Source organism: Callithrix jacchus, chromosome 13 (assembly GCF_049354715.1).
Source record: "Callithrix jacchus isolate 240 chromosome 13, calJac240_pri, whole genome shotgun sequence".
In the NCBI taxonomy this organism is placed as follows: Eukaryota; Metazoa; Chordata; class Mammalia; order Primates; family Cebidae; genus Callithrix; species Callithrix jacchus.
The window spans coordinates 29,458,295-29,476,509 of NC_133514.1; the positions used below are offsets into that span (position 1 = coordinate 29,458,295).

General features: G+C 43.2%; 1 pseudogene; it reads right to left on the reverse strand.

Moving 5' to 3' along the window:
- Positions 1-14,712: 14,712 nt before the first annotated feature.
- Positions 14,713-16,235, reverse strand: LOC100402048 (large ribosomal subunit protein uL18 pseudogene; annotated as a pseudogene).
- Positions 16,236-18,215: the final 1,980 nt, after the last annotated feature.

Genomic DNA, 18,215 nt, shown 5'->3' on the forward strand with positions numbered 1-18,215 from the left:
CAATTCCAAGTGGTTGGTTTAAGGGTGCCTTTAACTGAACTGAAGCTCATCTTTTAAACCTACCCTTCAGAGATAGGAACATTCATTCAGTTCAGCAAGCACTAATAATAGAGCGCTATGATAGGACTGGCTGAATAGCACACACTGCCTGCTAGAGTGGAAGGGATGAGAGAGAGTCACTTCCCTTGCCATTTTGTGGTGGAATCACTTATTTCTTTCTGAAGCCAGACTTTAATGTGTAGGCTGTATCACTTTGGAATCTCTTTCAAACGCAGATTTTGATTCAGCAGATCTGGAGTGAGGCCCTGAAATGATTTCCTAACTAGCTCCCAGGAGATGCCAGTGCCGCCAGTTCATGGACCACACTTGGAATTGCAAGGCTTTCACTGGGACTGTCTCACTTGGATTTCAATCCCAACTGGTGGCTCATTTTCAGACCTTTGAGTACCTGCCACCTAGATGAGCCTGGGGACTTGCTCGAGGGTACAGAGCCAGAAAAGAGAAAGTGCAACAGGGCTCTTTTCACCTTTGAAGGCAGCAATTAAGGACCTGAGAAGTCAGGACCTAGCAGACAACATACACATACTGGGCTTCTGGAAAATGCTGAATCTAGGCTGTGTCATAATTCTATCTCAAGGGAAGCTTTGGTTAAAAAAAAATAAAAATAAAAAAATAAAAAAATTAAAAAAAAAAAAAAAAAACTGATGTTTTTGTGTGTTTTGCTTTTCTCCCCACCCCAATAATTCTCCGCTGCCTTATATGCAAAACACTTCCTGCCTGAGGATTAGGGTTAAGTTGCTGAGAGTCAAAACTACTTTTCCCCTATCAAGAGAAATAAAGCCAAAACTCCCCCTTGAAAAAGTACAAACTTCTAGGCCGAGCCTCATGGCTCACAGCTGTAATCCCAGCACTTTTTTTTTCCTTTTTCTTTTTGAGACAGAGTCTCGCTCTGTTGCCATGCTGAAGTACAGTGACTCTATCTCGGCTCACTGCAACTTCCACCTCCCAAATCCCAGCACTTTGGGAGGCCAAGGTGGGTGGATCACAAGGTCAGAAGTTCCAGGCCAGCTTGGCCAACATGGTGAAACCTTATCTCTATTAAAGATACAAAAAATTAGGTGGGCATTGTGGTGGGCACCTGTAATCCTAGCTACTCAGGAGGCTGAGGCAAAAGAATCACTTGAACTCAGCAGGCAGAGGTTGCAGTGAGCTGAGATCATGCCATTGCATTCCAGCCTGGATGATAGAGCAAGACTCTATCTCCAAAAAAAAAAAAATGCAAACCTCTTTTTGCTATAAAAATGTTCAAGACAGCCTGTAATCCCAGGGCTTTTGGAGGCCAAGTGGAAGGAATGCTTTGACACCAGGAGTTCAAGACCAGCCTGGGCCACAGAGCCACACCCCATGTCTACAAAAAGAATTTTAAAAATTAATAAGGCATAGTAGCAACATGCCTGTAGTCCTAGCTACTTAGGAGGCTGAGGCAGCAGGATCGCTTGAGCCCAGGAGTTCAAGGCAGTAGTGAACTATAAGCACACCACTGCATTCCAGCCTGGGCAACAGAGCAAGATTCTGTCTCTTAAAAAAAAAGTTCAGGACTACATGGAAAGAGACTCCTCTATCAGTCTGGAGTCCACGTTTGGCCTGGGGGTAATTCTTTGTGTGTAAGAACGTATCCTAAACTTGCCCTAAACTTAACCACTGATCAGCACTGCAACCGCACCACAGAGAACACACTCAAAGTACTGCTGTCTTGAATCAAGCCCTTCTGACCTCTGTCACCACCAGACTCATTTTTAATCCTCCCAATCCCCAGAGGAAGTAAGCGTCCCCATTTAATGGATGAAGTCTTTTCGCGATTACTCAAGTGATGCCAAGAGAACAGTGAGATCTGTGAAAGTAGGACAGAAACTGCGTTAACGCACCCCTTCTCTACCCATTTGCTAATCTGGCTCTCATCTAGACACACGCCCTCACTAAGGAGGGGTGAGGCTTTGAGCACACACCGGGTTATCTACTGTGGAGGCTGCAGAGGTGCTGTCAAGGTGCTTTGGCAACCATCCTCCCCTCCATTGTGTAGGTTGTTCACCCAGCATGTTTTCGGATGTCTGGCATTTTGCCAGCACATTGTGGAAAACAACATCATCCAGGCTGCATTCAGTGTGGAACTTAAATTCTCTCCAGTGATCCTGTACAAATAAAAATGGAAAAGATTAAGGCAGACTTTAATGTGTGTAGGCTGTATCACTCTGAAATCTCTTTCAAATGCAGATTCTGATTCAGTAGGTCTGGAGTGAGGCCCTGAAATGATTTCCTAACTAGCTCCCAAGAGATGCCAACGCTACCAGGGATGGAGAAAGAATGGTGGTTTTTGTTTCTGTTTTGCTTTGTTTTGTTTTTTGGAGACAGGGTCATTATGTCACCCAGGCCGAAGTGCAGTGACATGATCACGGCTCACTGCAGCCTCAGCTTCCCAGCCTCAGTGGATCCCCCAGGCTCAGCCTCCCAAGTAGTTGGGATCACAGGTGTGCATCACATCACCCAGCTTTTTTTTTTTATAACTATTTTCACCTGGGTTGGTCTCACACTCCTGAGCTCAAGTGGTCTTCCCACCTCAGCCTCCCAAAGTGTTGGAATTAGAGGTGAAAGCTATCACACCTGGCCAAAGGTGGTATTTTAGGAAAAGTGGTCAGGATGAAGGAGGTACTTGGGCAGAGAACTGAAAGAAGAAAGAGAGGAGTTTTTTAAACAAAAGGAAGAACTTCAAGTTTCCACTAAAGAAATCATGAAAACAGGTGAGCGTCTCGGTCTCAGTACCAGTTAGTTTTGCTTCTCCTTCATTCTAGAACTGGGTGGTAAGGCCAAGAAGCAGCTGGTGGTACAACGGGGTAAGCCTGAGTCAACCTTGTCATCTACTCTGTCAGGCCAACAGCTTCTTTCAGAGGTAATATCGTCTGAACAAATTCAACCTGTCTTCTAGAATATTCTGTAAGCAGGCAGGCAGGGTCTCCGGGGATTCTAGGAATTTAACCCACTTAAGCAATCAGCCTGTTTTGCAGCCTCCTGCCCTGCAGTCTGTTTTTTCCTAGACCCTGCATGGTCACCCACTTGGTTAAAAGCAGCTCCTGACAGACCCCAACAACTTATAGATGAACTAGGTGAATTTTCCTCATCGCCATGCTGTAGTCACCACCCCAGGGGGGACAGCAGCTTCATGAGCATCACAGGTGACCTATGTGCTGGCATGAGGACCCACTGCATTGGTGCCACTGGGACCTCTCCCCTGCATGTGACGCATCCCTTCCCCTCTCCATCACCCCTTAACACCCTCCTGTCACTTTCCCTCAGGGAGACACTGCTTCAGAGAATAACCCCAGTGCCCTACTTACTTGTGCAAGTAATAAAACTCCTGTAAATCATACCTGTGTTCTAAAGGGGCATGGTTTGTTATTCACCAGGCCAACAAACCCTGAATTTTTGGGATAACATTTCCAGAATCAAAAATAAGCACTTTGGTTTTTGTTGTTGTTGTTGTTGTTGTTTTTGAGACAAGTTCTCCCTCTGTCACCCAGGCTGCAGTGCAGCGGCATGTTCTTGGCTCACTGCAGCCTTAATCTCCCAGGTTCAAGCGATTCTCCCACCTCAGCCTCCCAAGTAGCTGGGACCACAGGCGTGTGCCACCACACCTAGCTAATTTTTTGCATTTTTTGTTGAGATGGGGTTTCACCATGTTGCCCAGGCTAATCTTGAACTCCTGAGCTCAGGAGATCCACCTGCCTCAACCTCCCAAAATGCTGGGATTACAGGCATGAGCCATAAGCAAAAAATAAGGAATTTCATGTGTAAATAGTTCTCCACCAAGCAGGACTGAACATGGGAAAATGAGGTTTCATTTGTTCAAATCAAAGAAAATGTAGACAGAGCTTAGCAGGGGGAGCAGTCCTGACAAGAGGACTTGATTCTTCAGTGGCATGTGGAGAGAACTGCTTAAGACTTGATTGAAGCATGAACCCATTTAACTCTTGTCTTACTGCTGGCCTGAGTTATACAGGGGCTCTGACAAGGTGAGCCAGCAGCCCCTCTTGTAAACCAACGTGACCAGGTTGAGAACCTGGGAGGGCAGGAGTTGCCCTTCTCAGGCAGAGAGAAAGTGACATGTAGCCTGAGGCCGATGACACTCTCTGCCCCCCTCCACCACCATGTTTACTATTCACAGCAGCTCCCAAAGAGCTGCCTGTCACCACAGGGCTGAGGGAGGCTAGACAAGATCACTGCAGTTTTTCTAGCACTTCAATGATACCTGTATCCCAAGAGTATAAGCCTTGCCCTTGCTGGGCTTCCGTTTCCTCATCCATAAAGCTGGGAAGAATGAATCAGATGTTTTCAAAGGAACTCTCTAACTTTATTCTGGGGGTTAAGAATTAGAGGAGGCTGAGAGGAGAGAAATAAAATTTGAACAGTGGAGCCTGGGGAAGCTGACTGATCTATAACATAAATATATATATATATATATATTCCATGGTACATGTGCAGGATGTGCAGGTTTGTTACATAGGTAAACGTATGTCATGGTGGTTTGCTGCACAGACCAACCCATCACCTAGATATTAAGCCCAACATGCATTAGCTCTTTTCCCTAATGCTCTCCCCCAACATTGACCCTCCCCCAACATGATCCAGGGAGTGTTGTTCCCCTCCGTGTCCATGTGTTCTTGTTGTTCAGCTCCCACTTATAAGTGAGAACATGCGGTGTTTGGTTTTCTGTCCCTGTGTTAGTTTGCTGAAAATAATGGCTTCCACCTTCATCTATGTCCCTGCAAAGGACATGAACTCATTCCTTTTTATAGCTGCATAGTATTCCATGGTGTATATGTACCATATTTTCTTTATCTAGTCTATCATTGATGGGGATTCAGGTTGATTCCATGTCTCTGCTATTGCAAATAGTGCTGGAATAAACATACATATGCATGTATCTTTAAAATAGAATGATTTCTATTCCTTTGGTTGTATACTCTGTAATGAGATTGCTGGGTCAAATGGTATTTCCGGTTCTAAATCTTTGAGGAATCACCTTACGGTCTTCCACATGGTTGAAATAATTTACATTTCCACCAACAGTGTGAAAGTGTTCCTATTTCTCTGCAACTTCACCAGCATCTGTTGTTTCTTGACTTTTTTTTTTTTTTGAGGTGGAGTCATGCTCTGTTGCCCAGGCTGGAGTACAATGGCACCATCTCGGCTGCAACCTCTGCCTCCCAGGTTCTAGTGATTCTCCTGCCTCAGCCTCCTGATAGCTGGGATTACAGGCACCTTCCATCATGCCTGGCTAATTTTTGTGGTTTTAGTAAAGATGGAGTTTCACCATGTTGGTCAGGCTGGTTTGAACTCCTGACCTCAGGTGATCCACCCACCTTAGCCTCCCAAAGCACCCAGCCTTGTTTCTTGACTTTTTAACAATCATCATTCTGACTGGCATGAGATGGTATCTCATTGTGGTTTTGATTTACATTTCTCTAATGATCAGTGATGATGAGTTTTTCATGTTTGTTGGCGGCATGTATGTCTTTTTGAGAAGTGTCTGTTCATATCCTTTAAATTAGCTGGGTGTGGTGGCTCACACCTGTAGCCCCAACTACTCAGGAGGTTGAAGGGAGGATCACCTGAGCCCAGGAGGTCAAAGCTGCAGATAGCCATGATTGCACCACTGCACTCCAGCCTGAGCTGGACCAAGTGAAACCCTGTCTCAAAAACAAAACATAACAAAAACAAACAGAAAAAAGCTAATTATTAGTCTGAACCCAACAAACTCTATATTCTAGTTCTTGGTTTGAATTCCGTAGGTATTCCTCAGGAGTTAAAATAGTAGACACTTAGCACTTCCCTCTCACCATCCATGACCCTCACCCATTCCTAAAAAAAAAAATGAAAGTAAAGTGCTTAATCTAACTCTTAATTGCTAGAGATAGACACAAAAACTCAAGTGTTGGGTAGAGCTCTTCAAGCTTAATAAGAGAATCAATTAACTTTTCTAAAGTGTCTTGTTTGTCTAGAAGAAAATCCAGACCTATAATTATGTTCAGAAGTTGAGTTTCTAGAAGGAAATTCAGATTTTACATCTGCCACAGGCTCACTGCTCCATCTATTTGATGTAGAGAAATTAAGTAAGAAATTAACAGGTAATGTAGAGATGATCACAATAAAAGACTCTTAGAGTTGGTAGCAAGACATTTCTACAAATAGATACAGTTACAAAATTGATAAATAAAAACCTATTTAGGAGACAGGGATAGCTAGGAATTGTTACATATAAAATCTTAAGTATCTGTCTGTAAGATCAAGTATTTCTGATGAAAGGGACATTTGGATGTGTTTTGTAAATTCTTGAGAAAGCATAACAGGAAATATTAAACTATTCTGGTAGGGTAGTACTTAGGCAACATTCACAGGAGACCAAAGATAGGAAAAAGGGTAGTGTATAAATAAGGCAGGGAAGGAGCAAGGGAATGAGGGGTACATATCTGACATATAGGAGATGTGGCTGCATATAGTCAGCAACCCTCCCAGGAAGAGGAATTGGCAGGTGTTTCTTGGATCCAAGTAGGAAGTGAGAACTGCAGAGTAGAAGAGTGGGGATGAGGGTAACATTTCTCACAGAGCCCTGGGAAGTCAGCTGAGCTAGCCGGAACACAAGCCCTGAAAGGCTGCTGGTGGAAGGCTTAAGGCCCAAAGGGGGCCCAGGCACTAACTTAAACCTGTCCAGAGAAAGTGGTCATCTTGTAGTACATCATTTGTACATGCTTTTGAGCCTGATTCTTTCATGTCATTTTATACATTTTGTGCATAGGGAGAGACTTGCCAAGAGCAAAATTATAAGTGAGCTTTGCTCTTGGGAGAAGATAGTAAGATTCATTCTATGCATGATGGGTTGAGAGTTCTGTGGGGCTGACATGGTTTCTCTGGGATACAGCTGAGCCTCTGGGGCAACTTAATGATGCATGCTCTGTCCACCAGCCACAGAGACAGAGCCTAGCCTCCTCAGGGAAGGTGGAATCCAAGTCTTTGCTCTTCAGATCAAATTGATCTTTATTTGGAATTTTTAATACTTGATTGCAAAGCACAATTTGTTTTGTATCCATAGGAATAAGTCTAGGACTTCTAATTATGCGTAGCAATTTACACAAATTTATCCTGCAAGGAAAAAAATATAGTCTAGAAAAGATCTAGCAAGAAAAACCTTCCAAGACCACTTAGATTTATTATAATTTGGACTCATGTTATCAAACTCAGGTACTGTGCTAAGCAGTATACAAGCATTTTCATTCAATGCTCAGTTGGTCTGATGTAGGTTTTGTTAATCCTGTTTTCATCACTTGGGGAAAAAGGATTAAGTGATTTGCACAAGGTTGTTACTATTGGATTTTAGATCATTCTCCAGCTTTGTTACCCTGTCTGCCATCAGAGATTGAATGCCCCTGATTCCCTATGTGGATGTGGATAAAGCAGTAATCTGGGAAGACAAGCAGAGGTGTCACTAGTCCAAGCATCTGCATGTTCCCCCAGCAAGCAAGACCAATGGAGAGAAATCCTGGTCCACACCTATACTCTATGTTGCAAACTACAGAATACACATAATTTATTATAAATAAGCCTTTGACACATTACTTCTTTCAGCTTCTACATTGGTAGATTCCTCAGTTCCGTCAAGTTTGGAAGCAAATAAGGGCATAAAAAAACACTTTTTATAAATTTTAAGCAAAAGGACTAGCTTAGCAGTGAAATATACCTAAGTAGGAAACCAACGTTTGAACATTTTGCTATGCTGCAGAAATTCGATCTTTATCTCAAAAGGCATAGAGATTATTACCTTTTCTAAAAAGGTAATAGGGGGAGTAGGTTCAGAACAACTAGCTCAAAATTAGTGTCAAAGCCAAGATTCAAATCCAGCACTTCTGACTGGTATGGAACCCTGGGATCCCCAGGGTTAGCTTTGGGATTAGGAAGCTTCCATGGCTAAGTCACAGCCTAAAATTTCTGGAGATTGAACTGAAACCTGACTGCACCTATGGATATTCAGTTTTTTAAACCCTCTAGGAAAACAAGATGACTTTGTTCAATTAAGAAAGTTATTTTAATAAGCAATTTAATTTACCACAAACCAGGAAGGAAGTTAAAACAATACACCATGAAATGTATAAACGATTTTTATTGAAATGTTTCAGCTCCTTTTTTATAAGGTCAGTTTGTAAAGAAGTTTAACAATTCCTATGGGAAAAGAGACTTGAAATTCTATATAGAATAAGTCATTTTAAAGACATTTAATAGTAACTGACACTCAGTGCAAGGAATGCTATGATAGCAGCTTCCTTATGGAAAGAATAAAACCGTTTCTATATTAGACTTTCAATTGAATCATCTACATCTCTTTTATTTATTACAGCTAAGAATAGAGCAGGAATGAGGCTTTGCCTCTGGTATTGAAACTTACCTGTAACTTGACAGTTGGTGCCACTGTGGAGCTAGTGGCCTTGAATACAGTTGCAAGAGTAACAGCCTGGGGTATTATGACATAGTTGGTTACTAGGACCACATGCCAGAGAGCACTCATCTACATCTGATGATAGAGAACCCTGCTTTAGAGATGACCCAGGAACAATCTTTTCAGGAAGAGGGGAGTGGGAGGGGGAGGGCACCCAGGAGGGCAGATCCTGCAAGAACACAGGGAGACTCCACAGCTGCAGTTTGGACAGCTGTAGCCCCACCCAGGAGGACAGGGCTCCTGCTTGCTCCATAAAGCAGGAGGCCTGGGTCTGTAGCCAAGGTTTGGGTGGCTGCAGTAGCACTCAGAAAGTTCTTGCCCCAACTCAGAAGGGATAGGGCTCCCATGGGCTCCATGGAGTGGGCAGCCCCAGCTGCCCCTCCCTGCTGCAGCTGCTGCCATTACTCATACACAAGATGGAAGCAAGGGAATTAATACTCCCTAGAAGCAGCCTTCAACTAATGACTGGCAGAAACTGGAAGATAAATACCCCAGTTCCCTCACCCCTGAAGTAGAATAACTCTTAGTTGTTCTACACTGATTCTCAGTTATTCTACACATTCATTCTACACTGATTCTCGGTTTCCCAGTAGTATTAATCTCCAGTTGGCCACTGTAGCAAGGGGACTGTATATGGGCTTCTTTCTTCCCCTAACGCCCCACCCACTCTCAAGCATTTCTGAGATCACCTCCCAAAACAACCACTTGCACTCAGGATCTGCTTCTGGAGAAATACAAACTAAGAAACTACCCTTGTATGTGACTTTCCTACTGTATCATAGCTGCCTTCTTTTGAACCTTATCATAGCACAAAGGTGGTTAAATGCTTGGGTTTCAAAAGTGTTCTCTGAAGCAAATTAAAACTTGAAATGTCAGTACAAGAAATACCTACGTTTCATTTGATGTTATCAAGAGTAATTGCTTGTAATCTGAAAGTAGTTATGAAAAGAAGTTCAAAATGTTTAAAAGATGAATTAAGATGTTCTCACTCATAGGTGGGAGTTGAACAATGAGAACACATGGACACAGGGAGGGCAACATTACACATTGGGGTCTGTTTGGGGGTGGGGGACAAGGGGAGGGAGAGCATTAGGACAAATACTTGATGCAACCTAGATGAGGGGTTGACAGATGCAGCAAACCACAATAGCACATGTATACCTATGTTACAAACCTGCACGTTCTGCACATGTATCCCAGAACTTAAAAAAAAAATGAATTAAAAGCTGTTGTTGGCTGGGCATGGTGGCTCATGCCTGTAATCTTAGCACTTTGGGAGGCCGAGGCAGGTGGATCACGAGGTCAGGGGTTCAAGACCAGCTTGGCCAAAATGATGAAACCTTGTCTCAAAAAAAAAAAGAGCTGTTGTTATAAAAGGCATAAGGTTACGGGTATGACAGAGGAACTGGCAGGGAACCAACTCTCTCCCTCTAAGCAAACACCTAGAAAACTGGTCAATTTTCATGAAAAAATTGTTTTCAGGAATCTGCTAAAGGCAGCATAGGAGACTAATCCTCCAAAGAAAGAAAACAAAGTGAGACTTAAAATCACCATGAGTTTCTACCTAGAGGCATTTACCAAACCCTGGAATAGAGGGCGGAACACAGGGGTCTCAGATAATTAAGAAGACAGAGATACACAGAATGGAATTTGGGCAGCCTGAAGCAGCTGGAACCTGAGGTCAGGAGTTCAGAACCAATCTGGCCAACGTGGTGAAACCCCATCTCTACTAAAAATATAAAAATTAGCCGGGTATGGTGGCACACACCTGTAATCCCAGCTACTCAGGAGGCTGAGGCAAGAGAATTACTGGAACCCGGGAGGTGGAAGCTGCAGTGGGCCAGATGGTGCCACTACACTCCAACCTGGGCAATAGAGTGAGACTCCATCTCAAAAAAATAAAAAGTTATAAAAATTATCTATAACTCAATTCTTAACTTCATTAATAAATTATAGAGGTTAGGAATGGGAGAGTACGTGGGAAAGTGAATGTCTTCTCAGTGTCTCCATGGGTCAGGGGGAGTGGGAATGATGTTGAATCTTTAGAGAGTCAGAGTGACTATTTGAGTATAGTCACATAGTCACAGAGACTTCTGACTTTATGAGTTAAAATATAGAAGATATGTAGTAAAATTTGCATTGTTTTATATTTTAGAAAGGAGGATAGAATTTTTTAAATTAATGTGCTGATTAATCTGGAAGAAATTTATAAAAAGAAAAGCATGAACAACAAGAGATATAATAAGTAGTAAAATATAAAGGAATAAGAAGATGTGAAATCAAATCCATCAGATACTGCAAGAAATGTGAATGGATTGAACACCAATATTAGATGATAGAGACTCTCCAAACGCATTAAGCCGTGATATCAAACTATATGCTTCCTACAAGACACACACTTAAACATTTTCACAGAAAATTTGAAACTCAAGGGGTAGGTAGAGATAAATCAAGCAAAGGCAAACCAAATAATATTAAATAAAATGAAATTCAAAAGCAGTGACTTTGATGTCAGCTGTAAGAGAGCCACATGGGTTTGAAAGTGATGAGAAATCATTCAGTACCTCCCTATTTTCTTTCTACCCTGAGGAGTGTGTGCAGTGTTTCCTTAGCAACCCGGTCTACCCCTTTGTTGCAGCATAAATGGCATTCGTAATGGCCTCATAGGTCATAGTCTGTGGCCTGTCTCTTAACAACCTAATAATTTCCTATTGCTGAGAAGACAATCCTGATTTTTTTAAAAAACATATAGAAACGTGCATATGTGATTTTTTGAAGTTTGCTGTAATGACCTGAGGTATCTCCACTCACGGTGGAGAAAAGACTACTACAGCTGTGAATGGTGTGTGGAATCCACTAAAATTACAGCTGCTTACAGCTTCCAGGTGTTTTCTATAAACCAGTAAAAACAGAAGCCTCTTGGGTACACCTGGAGCTCTGTGGGCTGGCTTTCCAAGTCTGAGTTTTTGCTGCCACCTACAGGCTCAATCTGGGCACCACACTTTGCCCTAAGTGCCACTTTTGAAAAGTGTCTACGTTGCATAGTAGACAGGGAACCAACATGAGTATCCAGCCTCCATGAATATGGCAAGTATCCCCAGACAGGAGCTATGAGGACGTGTCTTCTACATATCAGGGAGAGTGATGAGGCAATTAATTCGCACCAGGAATATCTTCCCTTGCCGGGCCCTGAGATGACCACTGAGTGTAGAGCCCAGGATCATGCATCTTTCCAGCCTGGAAATTCATCATGTCAACTTAGTCAACCCTGCTTTTCCTCCTGGGTTATCAAGGGTCTGAGATACTCCCTCCCCAAGCCAGAACTGGATGCTACGATATGATTTCCACATGGAAATCACAGTGGTCACCACCATAAACACCCACATTTATTCCATACTTTTTATGTGCCCGACATCTTGCAAGCCATGCATTATCTCATTTATTATTCTCAACAATACTATGTGATAATGACTCCCATCATCTTTATTTACAGACAAGAAACAAACCAAGTTTCAGAGAAATCAAATCACTTGTCCAAAAAATACAACCAGGAAATGATAGATAACTTGTCCAAAAAATACAACTAGTAAATACAAATAGTAAATGATAACTACAACTAGTAAATGATGATAGCAGGGTTGAGTGGAAAGATGGCATGATTCTGGGACTCCATGCTCAGGGGTCATCTCAGGGCCTGGCAAGGGAAGATACTCCTGGTGTGAATTAATTGCCTCACTGCTCTCCCTGGTATGGAAGACGTGTCCCTGTAGCTCCTGTCTGGGGATATTTGCCCTATTCATGGAGGCTGAATATTCATTTTGGTTCCTTGTGTAATATGCAATGTAGACACTATTTAAGAGACCTTTTGGTATGAGTCAAAAGTGTCATTAAGGGCATTCAGACAAGGAAACAAACTGAGTTTCAGGGAAATCAAATCGCTTGTCAAAAAAAATACAACTAGTAAATGATAGATTTAAACCCAAATCTTGCAGTCCAAAGTCTTTATCAGCGTGATAGCTCTTTAGAGTGTGACATCCTTGATTTATTCAAGGACACAGGAAAAATCAACCCAATTGCCATGCAAACTTGGACAACCTCCCTTGAAGAAGGTTAAAATGTGTTACTTTCATACTGTATTTTCCCATTGGTATCAATGTCTAACTCCCAAAAAATCTACAGCAACTAGCCACATGAAACTACTAAATATTTGGGAATAAAAATTAGCAGTGGCCATACTAAATGACCACAATAGCTTCAGTGAGCTCTTCTTCCTGGTAAAGATACTTTAGTTAATTCATTCATTTATTCCAACATGTCCCCGCAACTATGCAAGCCACACAAACCATATCATGATACAATGAATAGATGCATCAGCAGTGATGTAAGGGGAACCTAGGGTGTGCAGTGGGTATGATATCACCTAACAGCACTAATCTGAAGTCAGCTTCTGTTTTCTCTTCTTCAGGATCCTTTTTCACAAAAACTACAAAGCATATATATCCACTGATGATGAAAGCTTTTTTTTTTTTTCCATTTTTTTTTAGATGGAGTCTCCCTCTGCCGTCAGGCTGGAGTTCAGTGGCACAATCTCAGCTCACTGTAACCTCTGCCACCTGGGTTCAAGCAATTCCCCTGCCTCTGCCTCCTGAGTAGCTGGGACTACAGGTGCGCACCACCATACCTCACTAACTTTGTATTTCAGTCGAGACAGGGTTTCACCATGTTGGCCAGGATGGTCTCAATCTCCTGACCTCGTAATCCATCCGTCTCGGCCCCCCAAAGTGCTGGGATTACAGGCATGAGCCATGGCACCCAGCCAAAAGCCTTTCTTTTAATTTCTATTTCTATTTCTTTCAAGTTTATATTTTCAATTTCATTTAAGTAATGTGACTTTAAATGCATTATGTGATTGTACCACACATCACTGAGGCAAGGTTCAGGGCAGGTTATGTTTTCCTTTTCCTTTGCTTCTCTTCACCCTGTCTTTGGTTTTTCTTCCCATTCCTCACAGCAACCCCCATTTATTAAGGCAAAACATATAAATATTATATTTTGTACTACATGTTTACATAGCCCTGTAGAAACATATAAATACACACACATTTGGAGAGAAAAGCCCCTCCCCAAATCCACTTTATGTGAGTACCCATACAATTTTCAAGGCTATTGTTTGATAATCTCTTGGCCACTCAGAATCCATAGGCTAAAATCCAGGTGCATTGGTTCATGCCTGTAGTCCCAGCTATTCAAGAGGCTGAGGCAGGAGGATTGCTTGAGCCCAGGAGTTCAAGGCTGCAGTGAGCTACGATCATGCCTTGAATAGCTGCTGCACTCAGCCTGAGCAACATAACATTGCCCGTTCACTACGATGTCGTCTTTGAGTTTGCCATAGATGTGTGGCTCTTAATGTGTTGAGATGTATTCCTTTGACGCCGAATGAACTCCCAGATTCCATAGACTCAGCCAAAAGGATTCAGAGCCCGCTTACTTTAACCCCTGCCTCATGGCAAATGATTAAGTAAGCCTCTAAGTCAGATTATTCTCCCTTAAAGATCTTCCAGATCAAAGACATAGCAATGACCCTCGGCAGGTAAAAATCATTTCTGTGTTTTGCCTTCGAGCGCAGGTAAAAAGATGTTTTCTTAAGTCCAAATAATATCTCTCCAGCTTCTATATAAACTGATTTTACAGAGTAAATAAATTCTTATTGGATTATCTGTTCCTAAAATTATTTAAAGTTAATTAAGGAAACAAAGCCTACCCTAAAAGAGAAAGTTCCTGGTGATTCCAAGGAGTGGATACGACTGTGATTTCTAAGACCAGGTGCAGTGGCTCATGTCTTGCAATCCCAGCACTTTGGGAAGCCAAGGCAAGCAGATCACTTGAGGTCAGGTGTTTGAGACCAACCTGGCCCACGTGGTAAAACCGTGTCTTTACTAAAAATGCAAAAATTAGCCAGGCACGGTAGCAGGCACTTATAATCCCAGCTATTCGGCTCGGGAGTGTGAGGCAGGAGAATCAGTTGAACCTGGGAGGTGGTATAATGGCTTCTGTGATGTTTTTCTGAATCACTTTTTGGAAATGCTCTCTGAATCTTTTTTTTTTTTTTTTAAGTTGCTGTCCATACGTTTATTGTCTTTATCTGAAAAAATCCTCATAGAAAATTGTTTGGTTTAGCCCTCAGCAGCCCGCTCCTGAGCTCTGAGGAAGCTTGCTTTCTTTTGAGCTACCCAATCTTTCTTCTGAGTGAGGGACATTTTGGGATGGTTCCACCTCTTCTTTTTAACTTCTTTCTTGGGTTTCTTTTCATAGACTGGGTTCTTTTTTTTTTCTTTTTAGACTGAGTTTTGCCCTTGTTGCCCAGGCTGGAGTGCAAGTGCGCAATCTCGGCTCACCACAGCCTCTGCCTCCCAAGATCAAGTGATTCTCCTGCCTCAGCCTCCCGAGTAGCTGGGATTACAGGCATGCACCACCCTGCCCAGTTAATTTTGTATTTTTAGTAGAGACAGGGTTTCTCCATGTTGGCCAGGCTGGTGATCCTGGTGATCCGCCCGCCTCGTCCTCCCAAAGTGCTGGGATTGCAGGTGTGAGACACTCTGCCTGGCTGGATTCTCTCATATAGCAGCATGAGCTTTCTTATGCATCTCTTCCACCATGTCTGGAGTTATGCTGTTCTTTATGTATTGAGATAACTGTTTCTTGTAAACATCTTCATCTTCTTCCATTAAACAGCACATGTAATCTGTAACATTCTGGCCCATGATGTGCTTGCAGTCTACTTCTGCATTAAATTCCTTGCTTTCAGAGTCACAACCAGGGAATCGTTTCATCCCGTGAGGGACAGAGAAGCCTCCACCCACAGCTCCCTTCAGGGCTCCAAAAACTTTATTGCCAGCGGTAGTTTTGGCAAGGCCCACATCCAAATAGCAGTTAAGGCGCCTGGCTGACCACCAGTGCTTTCCACATTGTATTCATCACCAGTCACCTCCACTTGGCCTTCATAGATCTCGTCCATGCTGAACATACTGAGAAGACTGCAGGCCAGCAGCAGGCCAGTGCAGTACACTGCAGCGGAATGTGTCAGGCCAGCGTTCACACCGTATTTTGGGGGTTTGTGTGCATATGCTGCACAGGCTATCATATCCACCTCTAAGAGGGCATAAGCAATCTGACTGATGATATCTCTGTTTGTTACATGAACTATCATCCTGTATTTGGGTGTGTTATATTTATTTTTATCCTGTATCACCAAGCATTTCTGAGTATAGTAATCCATTTTACCCTCTTGTTGTCTTCTGACTTTCACTTGGTATCTCTTAAAGTAGGCCTTATCTTTCTCTCCCCTCCCCTCCCCTCCCCTCCCCTCCCCTTCCCTTCCTTTTCTTTTTTTGAGATGGAGTTTCACTCTTATTGCCCAGGCTGGAGTGCAATGGCACAATCTCAGCTCACCGTAACCTCTGCCTCCCAGGTTCAAGTGATTCTCCCGCCTCAGCCTCCCAAGTAGCTGGGATTACAAGCATGTCCCACTACGCCCAGCTAATTTTGTATTTTTAGTAGAGACAGGGTTTCTTCATGTTGGTCAGGTTGGTCTCGAATTCCTGACCTCAGGTGATGTACCCACCTCGTCCTTACAAAGTGGTGGGATTACAGGCGTGAGCTACTGTGCCTTATTCTGAACAACTTTAACAAACCCCATCTTGTGGAACAGAGACCAGCATCCACAGCTTGACAGACCTGCAGGTCCAGCAGCGCTTGGTGGCAGAGAGCTTTTTTTTTTTTTTTTCTGAGTCCAGGTCTCACTCTGTTGCCCAGGCTGGAGTACAACAGCAAAATCATAGCTCACTGCAACTTCAAACTTCTGGGCTCAAGCCATTCTCCCCCGTCAGCCTCCTGAGGAGCTGGGACCATAGACCACCATGCCCAGATAATTTTTTTAAAGTTTTTTTATAGAGAGAGGGTCTTGCCATGTTGCCCAGGTTGGTCTTGAACTCCTGGGCTCAAGAGATTTCTCCTTGGACTCCCAAAGTGCTGGGAGTACAGGCATGAGCCACCTTGCCTGGCCCTGAGTCATTTTTAACTCTCCAGTTCCTCAAACTCCACATCAGTAAAACACCAATTTTCCTTCTGCAAGTCCCCTCTTCCCTTCCCTGCTGTCCAAGTTCAAGTTCTGTCATCTCTTTCCTTAGAAGCTGCTGCCCACAGATCTGATTCCCAGATCAGGTATCCTCTTTCCCTTCCTCCTCCTCTACTCTACCTCCTTCTCTTCCTTTTTAATAAGGCTGATTTTACTTTTTAATATTTTTGTTTTCCCTTTGCTTGTTCTACCTTCTTTTTTATGAGTGAACAGTTGTTCATTTCATGGGACAAGGCTTTCCAAAACTGGTTAGTGCCACCAGCAACATTCTGTTTGTTTGTTTGTTTGTTTGTTTTTGAGCTGGAGTTTCGCTCTTGTTACCCAGGCTGGAGTGCAATGGTGCAATCTCGGCTCACCGCAACCTCTGCCTCCTGGGTTCAGGCAATTCTCCTGCCTCAGCCTCATGAGTAGCTGGGATTACAGGCACGCACCGCCATGCTCAGCTAATTTTTTGTATTTTTAATAGAGACGGGGTTTCACCACGTTGACTAGGATGGTCTCGATCTCTTGACCTCGTGATCCACCCTCCTCGGCCTCCCAAAGTGCTGGGATTACAGGCGTGAGCCACCGTGCACAGCCCTGTTTGTTTTGAGACAAAGTTCTCACCCTGTCGTCCAGGCTGGAGTGCAGTGGCGTGATCTTGGCTCACTGCAACCTCTGCCTTCCAGGTTCAAGCGATCCTCCTGCCTCAGCCTCCCCAGTAGCTGGGGCTACAGGTGTACACCACCACACCTAGCTAATTTTTATATTTTTGGTAGAGACAGGGTTTCACCATGTTGACCAGGCTAATCTGGAAACTCCTGACCTCAGGTGATCCACCCACCTCGGCCTCCCTAAGTGCTGGGATTACAGGCGAGAGCCACTGTGCCCAGCCAACATTCTTTATCTCTCGTCAGAAATCTCCACATCCATTACTGTTATGTGAGGCGTTTGGATTGTCCTGAGTTCCCAAGCAGAAAACATTCCCACAACCGGCACATGTGCCCAACAAAGTTTGGACAGACAGTTATTTTCATTGTGAATCTGACATTCTCCTTTGCTTAAAGACGTTGCAAGGTTAACCTTCTGTACTAACTGGATGAAGTCCACATTTCTTGCCATGGTAATTGAGGCCATCTCATTTCTGTCTCCAGCCTAGTTTCTAGCATCATCTCTCATTATGTCTGCCTCATGAACATGCTACACTCCAGCCAACATACAGTATTGATTGTATTGAAAACTCAGTCTATGATTTCATTCCTTTATTCATCTTTCCCTACCTCTCCCTCTTTCCAAATTCTATATATACTTCAAGATCAGCTAAATGTTTCTCCAAAAAGCCTTCCCCAATCCTTCTGCTCAGAATCTATTGGTCCTCCTCATTAGACCCAAGCATTCTGCTTTGTCTAAGGCTTCCGAATGTATTCCTAGTTTCCACCACATCATAATAGGCCCCCAAGTGCAGGGGCTGTATCTATGTCTAATTCATTATTGTGTCCACATCCCAGCCATGTGCCTAGCACATAGCTCTGCTCAGTAAATACTTGTTATATAAATAAATTC